Below are 13,602 nucleotides of genomic sequence, written 5' to 3' on the forward strand. Positions count from 1 at the left end.
GGTTGGGACTTCCCATTTGCCCGACTAATGGCAGATGGGAGGAATGTTTGGGAAACCTGTTTGAAAACAGTAATTATATTTGCAATTCCATTTGGTGCCACTAGTGGTGCAGAAATTACACAATGCAGCTTTTGCATTTCTTATTTTAATTTCCTCAAGTGTGAGTGACGAGCTACACACATTTCAAACAGTTCAAAGCTTTAGTAATACCACAAGAACTTTAAAGTACATAACCGCTTGTAAATGCTCAAGGTGCAGTTTGTCTAGAATATTGAGGCAGAAAAACACAGTGTAGACCTGTCATAAGCACAAAGCACAAAACACTCACACTCACGGCCAGGTTTGTGAGCACAATCCTGAAGCACATTAAATTTGCAATAGAACAGGGGCTGGACCACAGATTGTTCTTCTCTTATGAAAAAATAACTCAGGATGATATTTGTACGATACAACAGAAGAACATCAATCTCATGAGGTTCTTTCTCTCGAAATTACACTACAGTTGAGCAACAGTAATATACCACAAAACACACACGCCATTGGCTTCATCATTTCGTTTCGTGATTATTTCTGTATTAAGTTAAGAAACCAAACACAAGTGTACTGGCATTGGTGTTCAGGGCCTTTACAAGTGTATAAGAGGACAATCTCCAAACCAATGTGCGCCAGTTTAGCTTTGCAAAGACTCTCTTTCTCTTTCTGATCTTTCCAATACAAAATCAAGAAGTTCGAAACGCTCAGTCCAGATACAGGATTCTCAAAGCACTCTTTCATTTACTTCTTCCAAATTCCACCTTCTTCATTTATTGTTGAACCAAAGCCAGAGACAGACAAACAGAGCCAGTAAGCAGTTCTCTCCCGGGTCACAATGAGGGCCAAAGGCTTTTCGGATCACTCGAACAACGGACTCTAAAGACTTTTTCTATTTATTGACAAATCGACACCAAAGAAACTTTTCTGCACCTAACTGTTCTGCAAACAAAAACTGTTTAAAGGACAATGAAGAAAAAACTGAGGAAAAAAACAACCAAAAAAAAAAAAAAAAAAAGAAAAGAAAAAAAACTGCAACGAACAAACAAACAAAGATGACGAAGCGTAGAATGGCAACGGGCGACAAAGAGGAATCCTTCGTCAGGGAATGGAGAGCCGTCGTCTTTGTTGGTGTTTCGATTGGTGGGACAGTTGAAAAACAGGAAGCAGAATGGGATCGAAAGGGTTTAAAAACATGCGGCAGAGCTGTTCCCACGGCAACGGCGGCTCCCACAGGCAGAATAATGCGTCTCTCGGAAAAGTTGAAGATTGTCTTTAATGAGTGCCTATGCAGTTTTTTCAACCAAAATGGAAAGAACAACAAAAACCTCATCAGCTATAAAACCAAAGATTCAGAGTAACTCCTAACGCAATTCCCCTCCTTATCCGAGCAGTTTCCCGTCACTGATGACGCCGATAGCTCACCTGTTCTCCAAGAGGTGTAACAGTGCGTTGAGGAGGGGCTTGTATGTAGGGGGTTGATTCATTCAGTGTTGCCTCTCTCCAAACATGGGACATCAAGGGTTCAGCTCTGTAAGTTTGTCCTACCTCTGTTTTTCCTACCTCCGTTATGTCCACTTCACAGCTCAAACTAAAGGTGTAACTCAGCCTGATGGGCATACCAAAGATAAACACCTTTAAGCACATGCAATCTCACCTTTTCCCCATTATCCTATGCTTGCAGACCAGCTACCACTTACACAACAACTGGAAGAACACATGATCTTGTAGTTTCGTTTCATAAATGATTAAGCTGACTAACGGTCACCAACATCCCATCAATAATCTCAGTCTTACCTGATCAGTTCGATCCGTAGCATCTTGCAAGGCTTGTCGAGAACCTGTTGAATGCCAAAGAACAGACTCAAGTCTCGGACAATTCCACCCTTCCAAAATATTCCAACCATCTCATATTCCCATTGTCACGCGTTTGATTCCATGAGCTGAACCCCGTCTCCTATGTTTGAGAGAGCTGTTGGCGTTTAGAAGGTAATCTGTTCAAAGGCACCACTGCAACCAGTTCCATATTCCTACAAGATATTCCAACTGAAAAGCCAATAATCTGCCAAAAATGCTCACTTACCTGTAGAGAGGAAACTGCAGACTGTAGGTCGAATAGCTTTATCCTTTAGGTTTTCTCTCTTTAAAGCTTCTAGTCCAAAGATTCTCCAACGCCTAGGACCTCTCGAGGTCGGCCTGGAGCCTTCATCTGCTATCCAATAAGGTCAGGTCTTTAGGAACATGGGCCAAAGAGCTTTCCTTTGCTTGTCTTAGTACTTATGTTTTGCCAATGCCTCTGTACAGTGTTTACCCAGGTTTTGCAATATGTGATTTTATTTATGTAATTTATATTTGTTATAATTGAACTTAATTTAAATGGCCAAAAACGTCCCCAGAAACCCTTTACCCCAAATAGCTTGCCAAAGTTTACATTTTTTGCATGTTGGACACCATCAGACTTATTTATTCATGACTAAATGCGCTAGTATGCATTGATTTTTTTTATTTTATTTTCAACGTAATTATTTAATGTTATTTAATTAGATGTAATTGTTTGAATGACTATTTATGAATATTAGTGCTTCTCTGTTAATTTATTAGTTAGCTTTACTTTAAAAAGCAATGCAAAGGGTGTATTTAATTTTTCTTAGAAAGAATAATTCTAAACACATTGTAGCTATCAGGTTTTTAGTCTGTCAAGATTTTACTGAAATCGTTTAGATATTGTTTGTTGATTTTCTTTTGAATGGAAACAATCTATCGTTTGATACTGTCTGAAGGGGCACTGCATCAGGGCATTTGTGGTTATGAATCATTACGTTGAGCGATCTTTTCTGTGCATCTTGCTCGCATTGAAGGACAAGCACCTAATTTCAGCCCGGTGTTTTAGAGACGGACCATACGGGGGCCACACGTTCACAAGAGATCAACGCAGAATTCACCAAAGACGAAAAACCCACGGATGCTGAGAGGTCGTGTAGGAGGACATAGAGGAATCCCTTAAAAACTAGAAAAAGCTGCTTCCAAGACTGACTTGTGTGTGTGTAAAAAGTCTTTCTATCTCTTTAGTGAGAACCACAGAGGCTACCTCACTGAATTTTCCATTTGTAATTTTAATCGTGTTGATGAAACCAAAGATACCAAAGATTTCTTTTTCTCGAGTACGGTCTGCGCTTGACGCCATGCTTTGGATATTTTGATATTCCCACTCTTTTTTCACCCTCTTTCTCTCTTCTTCCTCTTTCATATACAAGTTCCTCCTCTCCTCTGGAAAAATAAGTGCAATGGAGTGGAGGGGACTTGATGTCCAGTTGTAGATTTTAGTCGTGTGTAGTTTTAATCGCCCCCAGGACTGAATTGGTAATCTGGCATACCGGGCATTTTCCTGGTGGGCCGACACACTTTGGGGCCGATCAGGGGTGGACTGGCCTTCGGGAGAACCGGGCCAGCCACGAAACGGGCCAAATGGGCCGTGATAATAAGCTGAAATGAGCCACCGCATTATGCAGAATGGGCCACAAAATGGCGCAGCGATATGCCGAAGGGGGCAGTGATATGCAGAAAAGGACAGTGACCCCCCGCCCCCCACTCAACAACTTTGGGCAAGTTTCTATGTAAAATCCCGGGCCGATTTCTCTTCCCAGTCCACCCCTGATCGCCCCTTACTGGTCAGAATGTAATAAAACCAAGATGCAAAAACATTAGCATGCCAAATCCTGTTTGGCACAGAAACACCAACATTAACACCACCCTAAATGCTTTGCAAATTCATTAATCCAACACAATCCAAAAGGGACTGAATATTCATTTCAGAACTGGTGTGGTATTTTCTGTCAAATACAGAATAGTGTCTTGTTTTATGCTGCGTTCCATTTGATTTGGAAAGTCGGAGTTTCCAATTTCTCACATTTTGTAACTGGGCACCACTTGAATTCAGACTTCAAACTTGCAACGCCGATTCTGTCAAGATGCGGGTGAGTGGCATCACATGAAAAATGGCGGCAATCCGGGAAATTTTAAACAGTTAATGAAAAAGTTCACTTTTAAGCAAATAAAGTGCATCAACAAGTCAAAGTTCCGACATTACATGATAATAAAACCTGTTTCGCAAACATTTCCAGAGACCATAATCGTAAACCTGCAATACAAATGCTAGCGATGAATTCTTCGCATTTGGTCTCTATTTTTGTTCTGACAATCGAACTCCTGCAAAGGTAACGGTAGCGTTGCCGACTTGTTTCTTTATATATTATCTTCCGAGCGTCGGTCAATGCAATGTCACACCTTTAAGTTCAGAAGTTGGAGATATTAAAAGTACTGTAAGTGATTTTAACAGTTCTCGAACTTTCACCAGACACAAAAAAGACACTTGGACACCACCGTTATCAGAGGTGGAGCAGGAGAGCATTGTAATGTCACAGGTAAGAAAAATAAACAAGCAATTTGATGTCCGCAAACCTGAACGGTTACTGACGTTAGATACTGTGACGTTAGTTGTGTTTGTTTGTTAGTGATTTAACGCCATGCCAGCTTCAGTGGCTTTGTTCATGGTGGAAAACAAGTTAAAATATAATAAAACTGTATAATTGACTTAGCGAAATAGCGTTCTCAAAACGGCAATCGTTAAACTGACCGTGGCCAATTGTTTTTATCGCCGTTTACAGAAGCTAGCACTGTCACAGGGACAGGTGTGATATTTCATGGGACCTGTTTACATTTTACCTTTCAGGGATTTGGGACATCCCACATCTGACTTTGAATGGAATGCAGCCTGAACAAACTCTGGAATGACATTCAAAAATGTCACGTATAGTTTTTAGTTATCTGAAATACTCCTCAATCTTTCTCAAAAAGATCAAAGTCCACTTAATGTTGTTGTTTCTGTGCTCACTGACCTACGAAACCAAAAACCAAATCAAAAGACATCTCTTACCAGACCTAAGGGACTCTACGGAGAACTTTCAGGAAATCGTCGCCAGCCGCGACGTGCTAAAGACGCTAAACAAACGCAGATGGAATCCCCAACACTACTGCATCCTGTTTAAAAAGTAACATACTTGTGACAAAATAAATCTGTTTTATGGGGGTCACGTATGTCGTATTGATTGCCAGTATGTCGTAAAATATTTTAGTAATGGCAGTCATTTAAATCTGGTCCTCAAACATAGCCTACATGGAGCCTACAAGTATAATATATATTTTATATAAAAAACAAAATTCAAAAAGGAACCCCTGATAAACATATAGAGAGCGCTTTTGTTGCAAAGTATGAGATATTGTTGGATGAGTGCCTTGCTTGAACCAAAGCGAAGTTTCGACCTCTCTGTTTCTTCAGTTATTACCTCAGCGACAGGAAGAACCCGCGATCACCGTTCGCCAGCGAGACGTGGTTTTACGGTGCTTTGCAATGCAATCATGCAAAGATCAAAGACTAATAACTAGACCAAAGGCTTTCTAGAATTCTGTTCTTTCTCTTTTCTCTCCTTCTAATGGTTGCAAAGCTTTAAATAAGAAAAGAAAAAACCCAGAGGCATGTCAAGGGCGCAGACCGTGCTTTTCTTACCAAATTTTTCTCGGATATACCTCATAGAAGTTAGTGTTAGGGTACTGTTATTATAGCGTATGTATTAAATTATTCACTTACTCTTATTTTTTAGTAACTGTGACTTAAGACAAACCAAGAAAAAAGCTTTATACATCTTAAGTTGTGATTTTTGTAATAGCTGATGTTCGCTTACCAAAAACAGAACGCTTGTCTTTTTCTCTCTTAATGTTGATGTGACAACTTTCACAAATATTTGTGGTGCAAGGTTTTGTTTTTTTCCCCCCCATTTTAAGACATTTTAATTTTTCTGAGGGATGGCTCGTATTCTCCATAAGGATATTATTTTTGGATTGGGAATGGTTGGTGGTTGGAATCAGCCTGAAGTTTACAGTTTTCATACTTCCAAAGAAACTAGCATCACTTCTGTTGTACAGTTCGCTTCGATTGCATTTACACCATCCATTTTCTTGTTTCGCATTTTTTCTCATCGTACTCATTTCGTGTGAAAATGTAGCATTACAGTAACGCAGCCATCATTCAATGCTGTAGTCTTGATTTTTGCATGAGTATCTTTACGGTTCTAGCTAGCGGTGTAATGCATTGTCGTTAAATAGCTTTTAAGTTCCAAATCAGTCTCATTTTTTTGCATGTTGGCCTGATCTAATTCTTGAGGAGTTCAGCTCAGATATGTTCATACACATCGTACACTTGATCAGATTAATTGTATTCGGGTTTCGATTGTACCTTGGTGGAAGTGAATCAGATTCATCCAGGTCTAATTGGCTGAATCAACCTGATCACTTTCTGTTTGAACAAACATTTCTGATCAAGTGTACAGTGACTTAATCTTTCATTATTTCAAAAACACCAATCAGCTGTATGCAAGAGCATAAATTTGGATTGAACATTGGGGGGGTTGCAGCGTGAAGCATTTACATGTTTCCATTGATCATGGGGGGGTACATGCTCTTTTTGATCCCGCCCAGAATCTACGCCCTTGGCTGTATGAACGGAGACACCAGTTTGAAATCAGTATATTTGACTTGTTTTCCAGTAAGATTATCTAAACATACTATGCAGCAAACTTGCATATTAAGACTTGTTTTCAAAGAATATATTTTCAATTAATCTTATTTTTGTAGCCCATTCACAAGTAAACTTAATTCAAGATATATTCTCTAAAAACAAGTGTTATTATCTCACACAATTTCAGTTTTCAAGTAAATGTTTCTTACATATTTGCTCTGGAAAATAAGACAAAAATACTGTTTTTGTGTTTACAGTGTTTGGACATTGGACTTCCAAATTGGACTTTAAATGGACAAACAGTTTATTGGTCTAAACACAATGAAAAATGCAATGTGAAGTCCTAAAATATAGTTCTGTCACAGGATGAAATGTACCAGACAATCTACTACTAATCGGGAAAAAACCCCCACTTAATTCTTTTGAGAACTAATGACCAGTTAAACCTCATCATAAAAACATCCTTGCAGCATTGAACTCCAACCAGTTCTGTCATTTGAGACTGTCAGAACGCATAAAAGAATTGATGTCTTAGAAAATCGTGTTTTGAAATAAAGAACACCACTGAGGCCATTTCCAATGATTGTGTTTAACTGGATGTAACGTTTGAACCGGTCATCAGACTGACTGGGAAATTATGAACTGTGTTGCAAAGATATGTTTTTTTATTCAATTTGAAAATGGATTGGATGTGCATTGTTTTTCTTTCAATTCCATCGTTTTACATTATGTTCATTTGTTGGTTTGTTAAATCATTATATTCATGTAAAAAAGGATTGTTGTTGGAATCACAAGAGAAAATTGAACAAATTTTAGTTTTGCATTCATGATCAAAAAACGTTCAAAGTACATGTTCTTCCACTAGATGTTTGACCCTAAATAAAGAGAACAAGTGATTTTATTCCTAAACCATTTGCTTTCATGAATCACATCAATAAAACCTGTCTTATGATGTAACTGTACATTTTGCATTGTTTCAAATTTCTTGTTTGTTTTTGTACTTTTGAAAAAGGTTAAAATCCAAGCTGTATAAAATCTAAATCAACAACTGGATGAAACTTCCAAACACTCGCTCATGAACGGTGTACTTCTACATTGAAGTGTCAGCCGTAGTTGATCTGTTTGTGACAGTTTTCATATGAATTCCCTGACAGCAATCACATAGAAAGATAACTTAATTGGGTACATACTATGGCACTTAACCTATCTAATTTGTACTTTAAATATTCTACAACCCCAATTCTGAAGAAGTTGGGACAGTATGAAAAATGCTAATAAAACAAAAAGGAGTGATTTGTAAATTATATTCACCCTTTGCTATATTCAAACTACACATTATATGATGTTTTACCTTGTGAATTTCATTGTTTTTTGAAAATGTACAAATTATTTCAAATCAGATGATTGCAACATGCTTCAAAAGAGTTGAGACGGGCAATTTAAGACTAATAACAATTTGATGAGTTGAAATAACAAGGCGATGTGAAACAGGAGATGTTAAACAGGTGAGGCAATCGTGTCATAGTATATAAGGAGCCTCCAAAAACAGCCTAGTCCTTCAAGAGCAAGGATCATTTGAGACTTCAGCAAATAATCCAGCACTTTGAGAACAATGTTCCCCAAAGACAAATTGGAAGGATTTTGGGCATTTCACCCTCTACAGTGCACAATATAGTTAAAAGATTCAAGGAATCTGGTCAAATCTTGGTGCGTAAAGGGCAAGACGAAAACCACTTCTGAATGTGCGTGATCTCCAATCCCTCAGACGTCACTGTCTTAAAAACATCATTCATCTGTAATGAATATCATAAACATGGGCTTGGGATAACTTTAGTAACCCTTTGTTAGTCAACACCACTCTCTGCTGCATCCACAGATGCAAGTTAAGACTTTACTCTGCAAAGGAGAAGCCATACATCATCACTGTCCAGAAGCGATGCCGACTTCTCTGGGCTCGGTCTCATCTTAGATGGAAAATAGAACAGTGGAACTGTTTTTTTTTTGGTCTGAAGAGCCCACATTTCAAATAGTTTTTAGAAACAAAGCTGTTGTGTTATCCGGGCCACACAGTAAAAGGGCCATCCAAGCTTTTATTAGCGTCAGGTGCAAAAGCCAGTGTCTGTATGGGCCAGGGGTGTGTCGGTGCTCATGGCATGAGTAACTCGGACATCTGTGAGAACACCATGAATGCAGACAGATATGTACACATTTTGGAGCAACATATACAGCCATCCAGCACCGTCTTTTCCTGGGACATCCCTGCATTTTCCAGCAGCTTCAAACCACATACTGCCCGGATTTCAAGTGCATGGCTGTGTAAGCAGAGAGTGTGGGTGCTAGACTGGCCTGCCTGCAGTCCTGACCATCTCCAATTGAGAATGTGTGGTGCATTATGAAGCACACCATACAGCAACGAAGACCCCGTACAACTGTGCATCTAAACACCTACATAATGGATGAATGGGGAAAATTCCACTTTCTAAACTTAACAAACTTGTGTCTTCAGCGCCCAAATGCTTAATAAGTGTTATTAGAAGAAATGGTGATGTTTCACAGTGGTAAACTCTCAACAGTCCCAACTTTTTAGGAGCATGTTGCAATCATCTGATTTGAAATTACTGTATATTTTAAAAAAACAAAACAAAAAAACGATAAAATTCACAGGGTAAAACATCACACACTACCAGTCAAAAGTTTTGAAACACTTACTCATTCTTTATTATAATTTTTTTCAAATTTTAGAATAATAGTAAAATCATCAAAACTATGGAATAACATAAATGGAACTATGGGAATTATGTTGTGACTAAACAAAATCCAAAATAAATCAAAACTGTGTTATATTTTAGCATCTTCAAAGTAGTCACCCTTTGTCTAGAATTTGCAGACATGTACTCTTGACATTTTCTCAACCAACTTCTTGAGGTATCACCCTGGGATGCTTTTTAAACAGTATTGAAGGAGTTCCCATCTTTCCCATGCTTTTCTTATTGGAAAACTTTTGACCGGTAGTGTATAACGTTGTAAAAGCATAAGGATAGGCAAGGAGGAGGCGGGAACTAGCTGAACAGTAAACATAAAGTTTTAATGTCAAACTTATCTTAAAACCAACATAAAAAAACATGCAGCGTGGCCGCATGTGTCTCTCTCTCTCTCGAACTGGCACCTCCGGCTTGTCTTTATCCCCCTCCCGGCTGATTAGCCCGATTCAGGGCCGGCCATGTGCCCTTACGACCCGGCCCCGCCCTCCTCCTCGTCACACTCCTCTATCATCCGACTCAGGTCGGGGAAACCCCTGGCATGACGCACTCCCCTACCCTCCCTTCCTGGAGGGGGGCGTTGCCTTTCCGGCCGTGCCTGCCGGCAGGTCTTCCCCAACTTTCTGGAGCCCTGGGAGAGATGAGGGAAGGGAAAGGTGAGAGGGAAAGAGCGAGAGAGAGCTACAGAGAAAGAGAGAGAGGAGAAAGAGAAAAACTTGTTCGTTGGCTCCCGGATGTGCAGTCGCCCGGTCCTCAATTGCTCCTCCGCCCTCTGGTGGACGCCAGCTCACTTATCCGCCAGCGGACGGCAGCGAGTCCTCCGGCCCCTGGCGGATGGAACCACTCCTCCCCTTCTTTGGCAGACGGCGGCGGATCCTCCGTCCCCAGGCAGACGGCCGCGGCTGCTCCTTTGGCAGACGGAAGCGGCAAGGACTCCGTGACAGCACATCCCTCCTCCTTCCCGGGATTCGGCAATCTGTAACAGTATAAGGATGGGCAAGGAGGCGGCAGGAACTGGCTAAACAGTAAATGAAGTTTTAATGTCAAACTTAACATAAAACCAACATTAACAAACATGCAGCGCAGCCGCGTGCGTCTCTCTCTCTCTCTCGAACTGGAGCCTCCGGCTCATCTTTATCCCCCTCCAGGCTGTTTAGCCTGAATCAGGGCCGGCCTTGTGTCTTCATAGCCCGGCACCACTCTCCTCCTCATCACAAACGTGTAGTTGTAGTGCTTTCAATATAACAAAGGGTGAATATAATTTACAAATCAAAGCATTTTTCACACTGTCCCAACATTTTCGGAATTGGGGTTGTACAGTTTATTCAACAAATAAAAAAGCCAAAACTTAATATGTTACTATTCAATAAGGCACTTTGTAAAAGTTTTCAAATACTGAATTACACATTTGTAACCAGCCCGTCTGGCACCAACAATCATCCATGCGATTATGTAATCATGCCAATTGTGTGGCAGCAGTGCAGTGCATAAAATCATTCAGATATGGGTCAGGAGCTTCAGTTAATGTTCACATCAACCATCAGAATGGGGAAAAAATTTGATCTCAGTGATTTGGAGCGTGGCATGATTGTTGGTGCCAGATGGGCTGGTTTGAGTATTTGTGGGATTTTCACACACAACAGTCTCTAGAATTTACTCAGAATGATGCCAAAAACAAAAAACATCCAGTGATCGTCAGTTCTGTGGATGGAAACGCCTCGTTGATGAGAGAGGTCAACAGCGAATGGCCAGACTGGTTTGAACTGACAAAGTCTACAGTAACTCAGATAACCACTCTGTACAACTGTGGTGAGAAGAATATCACCTCTGAATGCGGGTTGGTGCTGTTTTGGCGGCACGAGGGGGACCTACACAATATTAGGGAGGTGGTTTTAATGTTGTGGCTGCTCGTGTATAGTATATGAAAACAAAACAAAAATTTGGACCATTTTCTTTACTTTTTTTTTTTCACTTTGTTAAACATATTGTGTTCCCGGTCAAAAATGACCGGCCATTGGAAATGAATGGATTAGATGACAAAATACAGAAATATTAAGTGTTCAGGAGCATCCCAATTCCTTAGATGAGCACATATGTGTGTTTGCACACACAAAGTCCTCGGACATGTGCACAAACACAACACACACAAACACACACACACATACAAATACACACACACACACACACATCGTGTCTTGAGCACCCTTTTGTGCATCTTCTTTCCATGTAAACGTTTTGAGGAATATTTCAAGATCTACTGATCATATTATGTTGTGTTTGGGCTCGTTTGAATCGGGATAGTCTGCTGTAAGTTATGATACATCATTTTCTGTGTTATATGTATGCTTCAGGAATTAATAAGGAAAAACTTGACAAAAAGCCACTCCGGTTTATGTGTGTATATTTATGTGTCAGTGGGAATTTTATACACTAATACTCACTGCAGTTTGGCCTCTGAGTGAAACAAATTTGCTCATTGCATTCTACTAATTGAGACCTTTCCAACGATATACAACACATGGATATCTCATCTTTTTTATGGTTTTACCAACTCTGAATATAATTGTTGTGAAAACAAATTTGCAAATGATGAGAACAAAACAGTTCTTATTTGTCAGCAAATTAAAAAGCATTATTTATTGCAATCAAGCAAGTGGTTATTAATTTATTATGTAATTATTATTATTTTATTTATTTTGTTTTCCGCAGGGAGTGACCCCCACTGGCCCGGTACAAGCTCAGTTCAATGAATCCTTCTATCAATGAATCCTTCTATCAATAAAAATATATATATTTTTAAAATATGTTCAAAAAAGAAGTTGATAAAAATATCTAATTCAATACCTTGTGATAATATATGCAACATGAGAGATTTATAAACAATCTTAGAGGGCCGGTCATTTTTGACCGAGAATACAAAATGTGTTAGCACAAATGAAACACAACACAAGGGTTAAACACTTTCAGTGGCCCCAAAAAGTGTTTGGACACTTCAGCTACACTTTTAAATAATGTCTGAATATCTTGAATTAAGTTCCTTTTCCTTACCCAATATAGCCAACACACAGCGTGACTAGCGTAGTCCGATTCCCGAATGAATTACTCTTATGAACTGGTTCTTTCGAATCTACTGCATGAAGCCGATTCTGAATTAATGACTGTAATGTCATTATCATAACAATTTGTAAATGCTTTTATTTATGAGTTCATAAAATATATTAATTAAAAAGTCAAATAAATGTGTTATCTTTCATGGTATTGCTTCTCAGAAACATTTATCTTGTTTTAAGGATGTTCAGATATTTTACTGGACAAACAAGACAAAACTACTGATTTAGAAAATGATTTTTTGCAGTATATTAAATCAAAACCCTCAAACTCTCCCTCATTCCTCAGCATTCTGCTGGTAAGCGTCTTAGGTTGTTGTGATGTCTGTCAAACATCTTTCTTTAAATCTCTTCCTCTTCTTTTGCGGTTGCCGTGGTAACAGCCGTTCGTGTTGCTGTATTAAAGGGTGACATTTTATCTGTACGGAGGATAAGGGCCGTCAGATAAGGTGTGACATTAACAGATCCTTCATACATGCTGTCGAGAGCCAGACAGCAATCAAAGCAAATGTTGACAGCTGCCATTGAAGAGCTTACTGCTCAAAACAGAGCTGGAGACGAGCACATCCACCCCACTAATCCATCCAAACGACACAAGAGAATATACAGAAGAATCAAAGAAGTTAAGCCAAGCTTAACTTTTGTTTGTGAACATTTAAAAGTATAGTCTTTGCTTTGACTAAAGGCAAGATTTTCACTGAATAATTACTTACATTTCAGCCTTTTTCTAACACAAAGTGATCATGCAGACCTCAAATAAAGTGCACAAGTTGTATAGAAGCACAAAAAGAGACCAGGGTGACTGATGACTGATACAATGTAACAGAATAATAAGCCAAAATTCACTAGTCACTATCCACTTTCATTGCATGGAAATGAGAAGCTTCTACAAACGTACTCATTGATTGACAGGAGACAGAAAGTCATCTGGGTTTGGAACAGCATGCAGGTGAGGTAATAATCACAGAATTTCCATTTCTGGATGAATTGTTCTTTTAAAGGCGTAAATGCAGTTCAAAGCCAAGAGAGAAACACATTCCAACAAATACATTTATTTCCAATAAACACAGATCTTGTACTTTAGGTATGTACAGGATTCATTCATTCATCCAGTGTAACTCATATTTATTTATGT

The 13,602-nt window shown here is 39.3% G+C and overlaps 1 protein-coding gene across 1 annotated transcript in view; it reads left to right on the forward strand.

The window, feature by feature from the left end:
* The window catches only part of LOC127430849 (one cut domain family member 2-like), a 48,140-nt gene extending 40,577 nt beyond the window's left edge, over positions 1–7,563 (forward strand). Inside the window, exon 2 of the mRNA XM_051680966.1 lies at positions 1–7,563. This exon is cut by the window's left edge and continues 994 nt beyond it. The gene's annotated coding sequence lies outside the window, so the exon portion shown is untranslated.
* Positions 7,564–13,602: the final 6,039 nt, after the last annotated feature.

This window comes from Myxocyprinus asiaticus, chromosome 40, assembly GCF_019703515.2.
Source record: "Myxocyprinus asiaticus isolate MX2 ecotype Aquarium Trade chromosome 40, UBuf_Myxa_2, whole genome shotgun sequence".
NCBI lineage: Eukaryota > Metazoa > Chordata > Actinopteri > Cypriniformes > Catostomidae > Myxocyprinus > Myxocyprinus asiaticus.